This window comes from Puma concolor, chromosome B1 (genome assembly GCF_028749965.1).
Source record: "Puma concolor isolate L17-30 chromosome B1, mPumCon1.1.hap2, whole genome shotgun sequence".
In the NCBI taxonomy this organism is placed as follows: Eukaryota; Metazoa; Chordata; class Mammalia; order Carnivora; family Felidae; genus Puma; species Puma concolor.
In genome coordinates this window covers 162,190,458-162,206,910 of record NC_141670.1, presented here as the reverse complement: position 1 = coordinate 162,206,910, position 16,453 = coordinate 162,190,458, and the positions used below count along the sequence as shown (strand labels likewise).

The 16,453-nt window shown below is 39.1% G+C and overlaps 1 protein-coding gene across 9 annotated transcripts in view; it reads left to right on the top strand.

The window, feature by feature from the left end:
- Nucleotides 1–16,453, top strand: part of CRACD (capping protein inhibiting regulator of actin dynamics) — a 282,825-nt gene that overhangs the window by 157,799 nt on the left and 108,573 nt on the right. Inside the window, exon 1 of one of the 9 annotated variants that reach the window (XM_086705001.1) lies at nucleotides 7,015–7,176. The exons of the other annotated variants lie outside the window; for them this stretch is intronic. The gene's annotated coding sequence lies outside the window, so the exon portion shown is untranslated. Of the gene's footprint in view, nucleotides 1–7,014; nucleotides 7,177–16,453 lie in introns of those variants that run through there. 9 annotated transcript variants of the gene reach the window in all.

Genomic DNA, 16,453 nt, shown 5'->3' with positions numbered 1-16,453 from the left:
TTAAATGCTGCTCTCGCCTCGGTCTAATGGCAGCCTCAGCACTGGGTGTTGTGAAGGAGTGACTCAGCTAGTATCATTGGGGGTGCTGAGCAGCGAGTGTATGAAAGTGAACAGCAAGAGAAAGATGGTCAGTGAAAACATAGGCATGACCATGAGCACATTTACAGATGAAATTTCACAAGTGGCCAAAAGTTGTGTGGAAAGATGTTCTGGGATATGAATGGAAACATTTCTTTTAGAATCAGATTAAGAACTTTTGAAAAACATTGATAATGTTATGTGCAATAAAAGATGTGAGAAATGGGGTACTCATAAGCTATGAGAGTATAATTGATCAATCCTTTAAGAGGATAATTTGATAGCATTTACTTACTTTATTTGAGGGGGAGGGCAGAGGGAGAGAGAGAGAGAGAGAGAGAGATTGATTGAGATTAAGAGAGAGAGAGAATCCATGCTCAGTGTGGAACCTGGCCCAGTCCCACGATCCCAGGATCATGATCTGAGCCGAAATTGAGAGTCGGACACTCAACCGAGCCACCCAGGCACCCCATTTGATAGCATTTATTAATATTTAAAATATCTGTCCTCTTTAATTAAAGAATAGCATTCTTAAGAATTTTGCAAAAGTAATAGCATTATATATAAAAATACATATGCCAAATTATTCATTGAAGCCATATTTGCAATAACAAGAAACAATCTGTTGCCAGCAATGGGAAAATTGACTAAATAAATCATGGTTCAGACAGCCATTAAAAAGGACAAGGTGTGTGTGTGTGTGTGTGTGTGTGTGTGTGTGTGTGTGTGTGTGTATGCTGTCCAGTGTAGATGTGCATGATACACTTTTATGTGAAAAAATGAAAATATTGTAATCTCTTTCTTATTAAAAAAAATACATCTGTTCATGTGTTAGAAAACTGGGGTTGGGAGATATTTTGCCTTTTATTTTAGATTATTTTTTTTCAACTGTGACTGGATTATGAATGATTTTTACTTATCTTTTTCCTGTGTCTTTCAAACCCCACATTTGAAAAATTGTGACATTCTTAAGGTTTACAAAGATGAAAAGATACAGCAGTTAGAGCTAGGCTCCAAGTAGAAGTTCTTGAGGAACTAGCTTTAATGAATAGGTAAAAATGATTTCTAATTAGTATATCAGCAGTTTATATGGAAAAAAGATGTTCCTAAAATATGTGGAAATAGTTTTTACTCAGGCTAAATCTTTTACAATTTTTATTTTTTTCTAACCGCAAAAGTAAAATATTATGAAACACTTTGAAAATAAATAATATAAAGAACATAAGAAATAATTTATAATTCTATCAACTGGAGGTAATAGTAGACTAAGCCTTAAAATCTCATTTATACTGTCATTTTGAAATTTCAAAAAGAATTTATTTTCACTACAAGAATCCACTTCACCCTAATTGCCTAACTGATGAGTTAGTGGGGAGATACATATGATCTTAATGAAGTTTCCTGAATGTTTCCCATAGAAAATTAGCCTCTGTAATATTGCACATTGTAATAAGAGCTAAAAGAGAAGGATAAAAATGCTGAAGGGTAGGAGCACTCAGGTGGCTCAGCCAGTTAAGCATCCAACTCTTTTTTCTTGGCTCAGGTATTGATCTCATGGTTCCTGAGATTGAGACTCTGTACTGACAGCATGGAGCCTGCTTGGGACTCTCTCTCTCTTTGACCCTCCCCTGTTCATGCTTTTTCTCTCTCTCAAAATAAATAAACTTTTGTTTTTTAATGCTGAAGGGTAAAAAGAAGGATAGGAGGGCAGATGATTATCACAATCAAATCCTCAATTTCCCATTATTAAAAGAAGGGAATAGAAATGTCTGTGATCAAACCAGTCAGTAAGGACATTTCTCTTTGTTTCTCCCTCCTGCTGACTGGGGCTAGTAGCCAACCAGTAATCATTGAGGGCTGGAAAGGACCACCACTGAGCCAGAGTACTTGTGTTATTTGGTACCTGGGAGTAATTCTCTGAGGGACTCAAATCCTCACAGACTTCTCATACTTGAAGGAGGAGCGATTGGGTTACAAAATTAACCACCCTGAGCTTCTCATCCCTGGCAGCAGTCCCTGGGTGCTCTGTCATTACCAATCCAAGGCTTATAGGAGGGTCTGGTCAGTAGCTTCTTAAGGTCCCTTTGTCTTTTCACCCCCAAGTCCAATATTGTGTGTTGAACTGTGCTCCTAGAGGCTGTAGCATTGAGTGGTTTCTAACTTCTCAGCACTTTACTATGCCACCTTCACCTTAAAGGAATGGCTACATAATTTCTGGGGTCCAGTGCAAAATGAGAATATGAGGGCCCTTGTTAGAAAAAAAAACTAAGAATTTTAAAGCAGTAAAAGCAAAACATTAGAACAAGCATAGGGCTCTTTGGGACTGCACAGGTTGCATTCCCATGACACTGCTCTGCTCACCTTAGCTTCACCTCCTGACCCAGAGGTACCCTATTACCAAGAGAGGGTACATAGGTAGTGTCCCCAGTTCTCCTTTCTCCCTTTTTTGAGATCATCTAGTACTTAACTCCATATAGGGCTACAGACCTTCTAATTCTTGAAACAAAACTGCCCTTTCAGGGGCACCTGGGTGGCTCAGTCAGTTAGGCATCCGACTTCGGCTCAGGTCATGATCTTGCAGTTCATGAGTTTTAGCCCCATGTGAGGCTCTGTGCTGACAACTCAGAGCCTGGAGCCTGCTTCAGATTCTGTGTCTCCCTCTCTCTGCCCCTCCCCACTTGCACACCGTCTCTCTCTCAAGAATAAATAAATGTTTAAAAATTAAAAAAAAAAAACCTGCCCTTTGAGAATGAAGGACAGGTGTGATAGGGAAGGAAAAATTACTCTTCCCACTATTCTCCTTAGTTCTCTACTTGGGGTTCTGTAAATTGGACTGACAAAAGACAGATTAATGAGAGAAAAACTAGTTTTGTAATGTGTGCATTAAACTTAGAATGAGAGTACTCAGAGATAATAACTTCAAGGGATAGTTAAAATTTGGTCTTATATACCATCTTAGCAAAGGGACAATAAATACTTAGAGAAGTGACAGGACAAAGGAAAAGGACTTTGAATTTCTAGTGGTGGCAAATGTGAGAGGGAAAATATATGGAGAAACTACTGACAGATAAAAGCTAGTTAGTAAGGTTTGTTACTTAGATTCTTCTGGTGCCGTCTCCCGGCTGATAAGGGTCTAAGTTGTCTCCAGTCATTAACTTTTGTCCTTCCTGGTAGAGAGGGGAGGGAGAATACCTTTGTAAATGTTCGTCCTGCTTCTAGGCAGATAAGGGGATGGCAGAGAGCTCTTCTTGTATCTGCTTCTCAGTTGCCTTCAGCTCAAAATAACCTTATGCTAAAGTAGCTTGTTCTCAACTGGCACATCCTGCTATCCATAGTGTCCTCTCTGGACAGATGCAGCCCCATGAGCCCGTGATTCAAAACCTTGTGTATATTAAAAAAAACAAACTGCCTCTCCTTCAGGTGGTCACAGCCCTATGCTGGAGCAGCTAGCCTGGCACTTGAAGAATGGCAGGCAAGCTGGGTTTCATTCACCTCTGACATGCTTGGCTGGGCATCCTCATGCAGGCAAGAGCCTGTATAATCCTACAAGGTCACCTTGCCTAGGCAACAACCTGGCTGGTCCCTTTACACAGAGTGGCAAAAGTGATAAGCTGGAATGTCCTTTCTTCTTAATATGATAATCCAAATCCCTTGATTTGTGGTCCTTAAGTACCTGGGCTTCTCTGGTTTACATCTAGGCTGTAGCTCTTTGCCCTTTTTTTGTTGTTGTTGTTGTTTTTGCTCATATATATTTAAAATTGCTTTTCTTTTGATTAAAAATGGTCTATCATTGGGATTTGGCAGTCCATCTCCCTAGCTTCACTGAATGAGCTGTTTTAGTGGTAGGCAAACAGATCCATTAGACTCTTCTTCCATCATTCTGTTCTAAGTTGGTGAGATTTTAGGTCTTACTTCTAAGTGAGAGGATACATGTTTAAAACAAGGATGATACATATTTAAACAAGGAAAAATTTCAGTGAAATATAAAAAGAGAAAAAGGAATCATTATAATCCTCATAGTCTTTTATAATTACTGGCTAGCCTTACCTGCGAGTAAGCCAGGGAAAGGTGAGGATTGAGGTAAATGAAGTCAGGTTCTTAAGGTTTTTTTTTTTTTTTTTTTTAAACTGGGCGCTGACATTAAATATTAAAAGGTCATTAGATTTCCTTCCTTTCCCACACCCACCAAAGATAAATAATGCACACACCAAGAGTTATGGGAGATGAAATCTGTTCATATTGGTCTTTGGAAACCCTACATTTGTTCCTACCATGAAATTATAGTAGCGTAGCTGAAGAGCCATGTTGAGTTGCTATACAACTGTCTCACCTGGTATTCAGACCACAGTAGTGCCAAAGAATGGTTTGAAATGGGACAGAGACTATGGGGATATACTTTGCAAGAGCCAAAATCATACAGAACAGGTGACTAAGCCCCCATGTACTTTTCTAAACTCTTTTGTAACCTATGTAAATGTTTTGTTTGTATGCGTGTTTGTGTGTGAGTATAAGCATGGATATGTTTTGAGTGAGTAAGTTGTGTGTGTGTGTGTGTGTGTGTGTGTGTGTGTGTGTGTGTGTGTTGGGAAAAGGGATGGAAATTAAGAGTCCAGGACTCATTATAGAAATAAAATACTTTATTTACTAGCTTAGATCCTCAGATTTGTTTCAGATTTATTTGCCACTTCTGATGGCAAAAATTCAGGATCTACAGTTTTGAAACAGATTCCAATACTCCCATGGCTCAGTATTGTACCTATGAACTTCCATGTGAGATATTCTGTATGATCAGATTTACATAAAAAGATATATGAGATGTGTGCTTGCTGTCTATGTAAATACAGAATTCATAGGAATATGAGATTGTCACCACTGAAAATATTTAAAGCAGATTGGAAGATGTTTTCTTTGATTTATATTTGAAAGAAAAATTTCCTTTTACTCTCTCATATTGCTTTATTCCTGATAAAAGAACTGGTTCTCTAGGTTAGTGCAAATTAATATGTGCTTATCTTGCTAGTCAGGATATAAGCTTGTCCACAAGGAGCAGTACCCAAAATAACAGTAACTTGAAGACATTAGAAACTTATTTCTCGCTCATAACAGCTTAGAGGTAGATAGACGCTTTGGGGGCAGTATGGTGGCTCTACTCCATAATGAAATCTGGGACCTAAGTTCTTCTCCTTGTTGCTTGGCCAGCCCTAGTATGTATTCTCTACCCATTTAAGCACACAACCTGGAGGCTGACTATATCCCATTATCTAGAACTTAAGTACTTTTTTGCAGATAGCCAGATACCCAGTTAAAAGTGGAGTTTAACATTTTGTTGAAAAGATAGCCAGATACCCAGTTAAAAGTGGAGTTTAACATTTTGTTGAAAAGATAGCCAGATACCCAGTTAAAGTGGAGTTTAACATTTGGTGAAAAGAGAATGGATACTGGGGCATAGCTGTCCATCTCTGTCAACTTATCTTTGAATCATGTTCTGCTCATCACCTTTTGAACCTAGAGCGTAAATGTTGTATGACATAATTAGCTTATTAAGAAGTTAGATGCAGGAGTGCCTGGGTGGCTCAGTCGGTTGAGCATTGACTCTTGATTTTGGCTCAGGTCATGATCTCACAGTTCGTGGGATCAAGCCCTTAGTCGGGCTTCACACTGACAGCCTAGCATCTGCTTGGGATTTTCTCTCTCCCTCTCTTTGCCCCACTTCCACTCATGCTCTCTCAAAATAAATAAATAAACTTAAAAAAATCTCACTGTAATTGCAAGTGGCTTCTGTTATCACCAGTCAGTTTTGACCAGTGGCTGCCAGTGGTACTGTATTAAGAAAGATTGTAGGGCTGTATTTACACTGAGCAGAAAAATAATTACATGATCAATAAGTGATACCTGCCCTTGGCACAGAGTGGGAGAATAATGTCATGTGTCATCTATCCTTTGTCTTAATTCAGGGAACAGCTCCTATAAAGTCATCGATTTTATCAGATGTAGCGCTATTAGAGATGTTTTTTTTTTTTCCCTAGTGATTCATTCTGCTGCCACCAAGCAAGGGTCTAAAATGGGGGATGGGTTGGGACTTTATGTATAATGGAAATACCACCTAACTAGTAGAAAGGATGGTTTAATTGAATGACCAATTGAAATAAATTTTCAGAACTCTCAGGTAAACCTGAGGGTGCCAAGTAAGCCACCATTATGTGATCATATTCAGGGAAGAAAGGGTGAGAAATAGATTGGTAAGAATCAGTTAATTTTCTCCTTGCTCTGAACTTGTTTAAGTGACTTAATTAGTAACTTAAAATACAGTATATGTGCTTCCTTATTTTGCTTTATCTTTCTGTGTATCTTCTCTCTTTAACTAGAGCACTTGAGAAACAAGTCTAAACGTGACACCTCTCTTGGTTTCTGACAGTCTCTATCATGTCTTACACAAAGAGGGAATGCAGTAGATATTTGTTGATTGCTGGATTGCATGGTGATCTAGTTAGCAAATTTTTTTTTATTCAAGGAGTTTTGTCACTGCATAAGCATTACTATCCTCGATCTATCTTTCGGACGCTGAGGTTGAAGGTGACTAAGTGACTTGTACCATTCTTCCGGTGGTTCTGAATACATTATTGATTAGTAGCAGAACTGACTAAATGGCAGTGGAGGATTTTCTTCCCCTCTTTTACCTGTGTCATTTTGGCAGGAGAAGCGAAGGACAATATTCAGTCTTCTCCAAGGGCTGCATGATAAATAATTGCAGAATAAATTAATATACTCTTCTAGATGAGAGCAAAACAAGAGGCCAGATCTGGCTGCCCTGATTTTGCTTTCCTTGTTTAGCTCATGGCGGGAGTCATCCTTGCTCTTGGTTCAGGTCCCAGCTCCTCCCTTGCTTGTCTGTAACTGTGGGTGAGTCATGGCACCCTTGCTGGCCCTCCTTTTTCCAATTGTAAAAGAGAGATGAGTCTCTACCAGATGATGACTTAAAGTGCCTCTGACTTCTGGAATGGAAGACCCTCTGGAAACACAGAGCATTGCTGTTGCTATGCTCTTTGCATGATAACTAATTCATCTTCTCTTCTCCCCTCAATCACATTTCCTGCTGAGGTAAGTAATGTGGAGTGGGTTTTTGTTTTTTTTCCCCTCAGCTTTTATTTCCTTTTTTGTATGTCTGGCCTCGTAAATGTGGTGAATAAATGCTATTATTATAACCCTTTTTGACAGCTCTGTAATTTAATTGTAATTCACTCTGAGCATCTTTTTAAGACAATGATGTGTATTGAAGATGCAGCTGTTCCAATCTCCTCTGCTAAACTGACAGGAATTGTTGCAGTCATAGTCCCAGCAACTGTGGGAACTTCCGATCTATTCAAAGCCAAATATAGGGATATACTCTGTGTGTGTGTGTGTGTGTGTGTGTGTGTGTGTGGCCACTCTGTGTACCCAGTTTGGCAAAAGTGGTAGGTGGCATTTAGAGAGAAGCATCATTTGAAATTGGTGTTTGCATAAATATGTAAAATATTCCCAATTGGAAAAACTCTTGGATTTGTTTTCTGTGGTGAGCGAAGCTATATACCTTCTGTTAATGTTAAGAGGTCATCTCTGTGTTAACCTGAAGTTGATTCCTTGGAGCACTGACTGGGCGTTATTAGAATCCCATCGGCCATCAGCTGTTGTATTAGTTTGGGCTCCATAAGAGAGCACCCATATACTGGGTGACTTATACAACAGAAACTCGGGGAATAAAGAAACAAACTAAATAAAGAAACGATTATCTCACAGTTCTGGAAAGTAGAAGTCCAAATCAAGGAGTTGGCGGGGTTGAGTCCTTCTGAGGTCTGTGAGAGAGAATCTGCTTCACTCCTCTCTCCTAGGTTCTGGTAGCCTCAGGTGTTCTTAGGCTAGTACGTGGTGTTCTGTGTCTTCAGACTGTCTTTTTTTTTTTTTTTTTTTTATGTGTTTCTGTCCAGATTTTCCCTTTTTATAAGGACATTAGTCACATAGATTAGGGCCCGCCCTAATGATTTCATTTTAACTTGATTACTTCTGTAAGGACCCTATCTCTGAATAAGAGTCACATTTTGAGGTGCTAGGCGTTAGGACTCCAAGGTATTCTGGAAGGGACAAAATTCAATTCATAACAGTTGTCTACTTGAACATGCAAGAATTTTCTTATGATGGCTACAAATAATTTGTTCCCTACAAGGATTTTGGATGATTGCAGGAAGATTCTCCCTGGAATTATTTGTTTTATAATGATACTGTTCTTTCATTTACTTTGGACAATAACACAGAGCAATTAAATCTACCATCTTTCTTGATATTTGGCCAAATAGTTGCATTGGAGCCTGGTCTGCCTTTTGACCTTCACTGTCCTAAATACAACTTACTGATATTATGAAAAAGATACAATATCAGGTCACTTCAGAACTATCTAACTGGTAGATGGTGTGAAGATGAATTCATCTAGTTGAACATGAATAACATGAGTCTCCCCCCCAAATCCAGCTCTCTGCCCCCCTTCACCCACACTTGGACTCCCTGTTTCAGGCGGGAGTTTGATTCAAGAAGATGCTCCTGGTATCAGAAAATTCCTTCATTTGAGGATTCTGGTGGGCTAGACCATAGTTTGCTATGAAACAAATTTGAAAGCAGTATCTAAGATTAAGGGAAAAAAATGGAGATAACTAGATGTGATAGAAATAACAGTGAACTGGATATTAGGAAAACAGACTTTGATCAAGTTTCTGCAGTTAACTAGCATAATCTTGGACAAAGATATTCACCTCTCTATCTCTTAGATACCTTCCTGCTTAAAGTCCTGTGATTCCAGGGCTACTACAGCGTAAGAAGAGGTAAGAAGAACATAAGAAGATTTAGATCACTGCTTAAATTTTGTGTTTGGTGAAATCTTAAGAGGTGCTGGGTCTGAGATTCAGCATAATCTGTAAAAACGTAAATGACCGTTAAGTGCACTGAAGCTTGCAGTATGATAACACTACAGGAAAGTAAAATGAGGAGGGAAGTAAAATTAGGGCTGTTTGGTTGTACGAATGATGAGAAAGGAGACCAAAAGATTACATTTGAGTAAAGAAAAAAAAAAGGAGTAAAAGCTCTCAGAAACCTACCTATAGGTGGGGCAGGCAGCCACTTGTCTGGAGGACCTCGTCCACTCTAGCACTTTGATCTGCAGCCACGCCCATATCTTTGTCAAAGCTCAGGAGTATTTCTGTAGCCACAGACTTGCTCATCAGCTCAAATATCCTAAACATGCAAGAAACAAGGAGTAGTAAGATTGAAGGCTTCCTTTGCTTTCTAGGAGATTAGCATAGGGATCTGATTAGGAGTATGTGTGATTTCTAGTCTCTGCTCTTATGACCAATTCCTGACTCTCCACTAACCAGCTCTTCAACTTCACTCTCCTCCCTAAGAAATTAGATAGTGGGGTTTTAGTTAGTATATGCCTAAGGGAAAGTTGTTCCTATTTGAAGGAGTCAGCCTGCTGGAACCTGTGGGAAGAAGGGCACGAGGCTCTCTGCAGTTCTTGATGTGCTGTGTGAGTAATACAGGATGTTGATTTCAAGGACCATCTGGAATGAAGACAAACCAATAAATTCATTTCAGTGAACTAGTCATTTTTTTTTATAAGCCTGCCTTTTGATTCTCTTTTTGGAATCCCATTCTTTGAATTTAGGATCTTTGCAGAAGGAGTTGGGTTGGCTGTAAGGCCTGATAATTCATTTATTAAATACTGACTACAGGGGCACCTGGGAGGCTCAGTTGGTTAAGCGTCTGACTCTTGGATTTTGGTCAGGTCATAATCTCATGGGTTTGTGGGATCAAGCCTTGAGTTGGGCTCAGTGCTAACAGCTTGGAGACTGCCTGGGATTCTCTCTCTCCCTCTCTCTCTCTCTGCCTCTGCCCTGCTCATGCATGTGTGCAAGCTCTCTCTCTAAATAAATAAAATAAACTTAAAAAAAACTACTGACTAGGAGCACTTTGGTGGATCAGGCGGTTAAGTGACTGGCTTTGCCTCAGGTCATGATCTCACATTTCACGAATTTAAGCCCCTCATCGAGCTCTGTGCTGACAGCTCAGAGCCTGGAGCCTGCTTCAGATTCTATGTCTCCCTCTTTCTCTGCTCCTTCCCTGCTCAGGTTCTGTCTCTGTCTCTCTCTAAATAAACAAACAAACAAACAAACATTTAAAAAATATTTTTAGGGGCGCCTGGGTGGCGCAGTCGGTTAAGCGTCCGACTTCAGCCAGGTCACGATCTCGCGGTCCGTGAGTTCGAGCCCCGCGTCAGGCTCTGGGCTGATGGCTCGGAGCCTGGAGCCTGTTTCCGATTCTGTGTCTCCCTCTCTCTCTGCCCCTCCCCCGTTCATGCTCTGTCTCTCTCTGTCCCAAAAATAAAATAAAAACATTGGAAAAAAAAAAAATTTTTAAAATATTTTTAAAAAATACTGACTAGAACAAATAGTAGTTATGGCATGCTGTGACATGCCTGTATTATACATTTGAACAAAGGATTCTGTGAGCCTTAGTTCTACTAGGGAAGCATGGTCCTTGCAAGTTCTGCTTGGGGGAGATGAGGTGAGAACTCATGGTTCGTGGGTTCAAGCCCCACATCAGGCTCTGTGCTGACAGTGTGGAGCCTGCTTGTGATTCTCTCTCTTTCTGCCCCTCTCCCACTCGTGCTCTTTCTCTGTCTCTCAAAATAAACTTAAAAAAAAAAGACACTGAAAGTTTTTTATTTGAGGTGTAATTGACATCAAACATTATATTAGCTTCAGGTATACAACATAATGATTCCATATTTGTATATATTGGGAAATGATCACTACAGTAAGTCTGGTTAACATTTGTCATCATATATAGTTACAGATATTTTTCTTGTGATAAAAACTTTTAAGATCTCTCTTAGCAATTTTCAAATATGCACCATAGTATCAACTATAGTTACCATACTGTACATTATGTCCCCATAGCTTATTCATTTTATAACTGGAAGTTACCTTTTAACCCTCTTCACCCATATCCCCCTCCCCACTCCCACCTTTACCTCTGGCAACCACCAGCCTATTCTCTGTAAACCCTTGATGTTTTGGATTTTTATTCCACATATAAGTGAGGTCATACAGTATTTGTCTTTCTCTGACTTATTTCACCTAGCAAAATAGCCTCAGGTTCCATTCATGTTGTCCCAGAAGGCATAATTTCATCCTTTTTAATGGCTGAATAATATTCCATCATATACGTATATACTAGTCTTTTTTTTTCCATTCATCAGTCAGTGGACACCTAGGTTGTTTCCATGTCTTGACTATTATAAATAATGCTACAGTGATTATGGAAGTGCAGATATCTTTTTGAGTTAGGTTTTCATTTTCTTCAGATAAATACCCAGAAGTGAAGTTGCTGGATCATATAGTAATTATTTTTCTTTTGGTACTTCTATTTTTAATGTTTTAGGAAATCTCCAAATTTTTAAAAACATGATTAGATTTGCATTTTACAAAGATAATTGCAACAGCTACATGAAGTATGGATTGAAAGATGCAAAACTGCAGTCAGGAAAATGAATTTGGAAACTGTTGCAATTCTCCAGTGAAAAAAGCAAGACAAATTACCTTAATTCAGGTGCTCATTATCTCTTGCTTGCTGCTAACCTCTTCAGGAACTTGTACTTAGGAGCTTTTAACATGGTCATTTCAAGGTTAAGAGCTACTGTCCTTCCCTTCCCTTCCCTCCCCTCCCCTCCCCTCCCCTCCCCTTCTTGCTTTGCTTTGCTTTGCTTTTTTTAAGTTCATTGTTCTTTAGTTTTTAAGAAATGTTTTGTTTGTTTGTTTGTTTGTTTATTTATTTATTTATTTATTTATTTATTTATTTATTTATTTATTTTGAGAGGGAGAGTGTGTGAGCAGGGGAGGGGCAGAGAGAGAGGGAGAGAGAGAGTCCCAAGCAGACTCTGCACTGTCAGTGCAGAGCCGGGCATGGGGCTTTGATCTCAGGAACTGTGAGATCAGCTGAGCCAATCAAGAGTCAGACACTTAACCAACTGAACCCCCCAGGTGCCCCTATTTCTTTAATTTTTAAATGGATACTGAATTTCCATGGGTCAAAAATTTAAGGGGCGCCTGGAGGCTCAGTCAGTTAAGAGTCCAACTCTCAATTTTGGGCTCAGGTCATGATCTCACAGTTTGTGAGATAAAGCCCCATGTCTGACTCTGCGCTAACAGTGCAGAGACTGCTTAGGATTCTCTCTCTCTCTCTTGCTCTCGCTCTCTCTGTCTCTCCCCACCCCCACTGCTCGCTTGCATGTGTGGTCTTTCTCTCTCTCTCTCTCTCTCTCTCTCTCTCTCTCTCTCTCTCTCTCTCAAAATAAATAACCTTAAAAACAACAACAACAACAAAAAACCCTCAAGTTCAGAAAGTATAAAATGAACTCTTCTTCCCATTGGGGAAAATGCCAGTTTCCCTCCAAAATATATCACTATTTTTAGTTTTATGTGAATCTCTTTTGAGTTTTTTAATGTATATACAAGAAAAATGTTAATCTGTATTCTTTTTTTCCTTGTAACAAATATGTATGCAGATATAACTGTTCTTGCATGTTTCACTGGAGTTTTGCACCCTGAGTGTCCTGCCCTAGGTGTCCTGAGTGTAGAGTCTTCCACAGTGTGGATTTTACTGATTGCATCCCTGCAGTGTAGTTTCTGTGTTCCTCTGTTTCTGTAAATTGGTAGTTGGATCAAGGCACTATTAGATCTAGGTTGGTTAGGTTTTTTTTTTAACTTTTTTTTTAACGTTTATTTATTTTTGAGACAGAGAGAGACAGAGCATGAACGGGGGAGGGTCAGAGAGAGAGGGAGACACGGAATCTGAAACAGGCTCCAGGCTCTGAGCAGTCACCACAGAGCCCAACGTGGGGCTCGAACTCACAGACCGCGAGATCGTGACCTGAGCCGAAGTCGGCCGCTTAACCAACTGAGCCACCCAGACGCCCCTAGATTTTTTTTTTTAAGACTACTTCCTAGGTGTTCTTCCACCAGGGGGCAGATAACATCAGGTTCTCATTTTTGTGTGTGTGGCTGCTAATAATTCTATGGTTATATTTTTAACATTTTAATCTTTGCTCAACTTGGAGTTTATCTTGGTGTATGGTGTGAATATTAGTTCCAAATTCACATTTTTCCAGTTGGCTATCCAACTATCTAAACTGTATATTGAATGGTCTTTCCCCACTCACTTATGATGCCATTTTTATCCTATATTAAATTCAAAAATGTATCTTGATCTATTTTCTGGACTTTCTATTCTCATATGGATCTATCTGTGTATTCATGGAATAGTTTCATACTGTTTTAATTATTGAGAGTCTATAAAACATCTTAATATCTGGTGGGACTAGTTTTGCCTTATTGCTCTCCTTTTTCAGAGCTTTCCCCACTATTTTTTACTGGAATTGTATTTGGCTTCTAGGAAGTTCTAGAGACTGATGTCTTCATGATGTCACAGTTTTCTATCCAAGACTATGGTGTGCCTTTCTACTTGGTCACTTGCCTGTCCTTTAGAAGTGTTTTGAAGTTTTCTACATATATTCCTTCATATTCCTATTAAGCTTATTTTATTAGGTATTTTGTTGTCTTGGCTGTTATTGTAATTGAGGTCTTTTTATCCATTATATCTTCTGTTTATTGTTTATGAAAGCCATTGATTCATACTCCATCAGACTTACTAAATTCTTTTCTGTTTTGGTAGTCTTATAGGTGACTTTTTTGAGTTTTTCATCCTATCATTTGGCAGTAGTGATGGCTTAATCTACTCTAGTCCAGTCTTTTATTCATCCTTCCTTTCTATAGTGTTGACTAAATCTTCCACTTATTTAACCCTGGTTCAAGCCTGTTTTTTCCTCAGTTGCTAATACTATTTTACCACATAAGTATTTGCTTTGGGCTTAAATCCAGCTTTTTCATCACTACCTGATAGAAGGTGACATATATGCTTCCTTTGCCCTGGAGCTGGGAGGCAGGTGCCATCAATTGATATCAGATCTAGAAAGGGTCAGGTGCCAGAGAATACAAACCTTAGGCCATGTCCCTCTGTCTTCACCTTAGGCTCTTCACACTCATATAAGGAAATTCGGTAAATAGCTCTTCATTTGTGATCTTCTCTCAACGCTGTAATTTTTTTGAATAAAGACCTCTTGATTGGGTATTAATCTTTCATGTCTTTCTCTTCTTGATTTTCCCTTCTTTTCTCTTCCCTCCATTTCTCTCTGCCTTCCTGAACCCTTTCCTTCTTTCTTCCATTTCTCTCTTCTCCCTCTTCCATCTTTCTCTTTCCCAAGGTACCCTTTATTCTTTGTATAATACTTGATTTTGAGTCTTGTGAAAGAAAAATCTTACTGCTAGACTTACCCATGATCAAGTAGAAGTATTTAGGACTTTCCTTTAGTTCATCATTGTTAAATGGAGACAGAAAGTTTAGGTCAGCTCAGTGGGAGAATCATGTTGAAATATACCTAACCTCCTTTTGGACCTTTAAGGAGTAATTTGAGGGCAAAACATTAGTTACTGCAAAACAATTCTTTGAAGTATTATGGTATATTACAAGGACATCGCCATTTTTAGGTAGAATTTATTCTTGGAAGCCTTATCTCAAGGGGTGCTGTTGTAAGACAAAATCCTGAGTATGGAAAGAAAGCAAGTGTTCTGACTGCTTTAACTGCTAAGAATTTTTTCTTCTCCATTTAGACAATTTTCATTGTCATCAGAAAAATAAATGTGTGAGTGGAGCCCTGAAAGTAAAATAGATAGTACTAAATGAGCAAAATAGACAAATATGAAGCTTTAAGAAGTGGGGCTTTCTTATTCATGTATAGTCTTCTATGAGAACACTGCGCTTTCTACCAAAGTTGGAATTTCATGTTTCATAAGGGCAGAAACCATGTCTCAATCATCTTTGAATTTAAGACTGTGACTGACCCAGAGGAGGCATATTATAAACATTTGATGATGTGGTGAACTAACCTAGACCAGACTGCTGTGGTTTCAATGTTTGTGTTTCCCCCAAATTTGTATATTGAAATCCTAATGCTCGAGGTGATGGTGTTAGGAGGTGGGGCCTTTGGGAGGTGACAAGGTTGGGAGAACAGAGCTTTCCTGAATGGGATTAGTGCTTTTATAGAAGAGACTCCAGAGAGCTCCTTGGCCTCCTCCACCATCTGAGGACAGAACAGGAAGTCTGCAGTCCAGAAGAGGACCCTCACCCAGCCATGCTGGCACCTCATCTCCAACTTCCAGCCTCTAGAACTAAGAGAAATAAATTTCTGTTGTTTATAATCCAGTCTGTGATGTTTTGTTATAGCGGCCTGAGTGGATTAAGACAGACCATCCTATTAGATGGGTACTTTTTTTTTGTTTTTTGTGTTTTTGTTTTGTTTTGTTTTGTTTTTGGATTGCGGAATTTCAGCAGGAGATTGTTAGTTGATTTAGATCACCTTCCAATCCTAGCATTCCACTCACTACAGGATGGGTGCTGAGAATGAGGGAAGGAGAACAGCAGATACAAGAACTATGAATTCAGTTTTCTTGGCTCTTTTGTGTTCGCTCAGTTAACTTCCATTCTGTAGTGGCCCCAGAGGGCTATCATGTAACAAATTTCATTATGATGATTCTGAGTCAGCAAAAAAATGGGTAAAGTGTGTTTAAATATAGACAGAATTTATGATATACATTCAGGAAAGTATTCCACTAAAAGCAACAAACATAATGTGAGGGATATACTTTCATTAACTCAAAAAATATGCTCGGATAAACAAGTTGTTGCTGTAACTACTTTTACTGACTTTTGTACGCTGACAACCCATTCTTTTTCTGTCTTAACATTTCTTATGAACATGAGAATTAGGCAGTAATCATAGCTAGACACAGTGCACAGGTGCTAGAAAATTTCAGTCCTAGGAGCCAAGAGTAGATTGAATACCTCAGCTTCACAAATAGATACACTAAGAAGGAAAGGTCAAGTGATGGGGTCATAGACGAAAGCAGTGGATTGTCAGTAACAGAAAGAAATTTTCTGGCCTCTCTGAATCTATAGACAGTTTCTTAGTCTCCCTTGCCAAAAATTGCTTTGTGATCTCTTTATAAAAAACAGAACCAGATTTTACAGCAGAGGTGGGCAAATTTCTGTAAAGGGCCAGATGGAAAATAAATTGTAATAGAAGAATGATGGACTGAAAACTTGAAGTTCCAGGTTCTTGTTTCCACCTGACCACTATGAGACCTTGGAGTACTCACAGTCTTGGAGCATAAGTTTCTTTATCTGTCCAATGGCAAGTGCACATTACAGAGATGTCATGAGGGTAAAATGAGAAAATAGA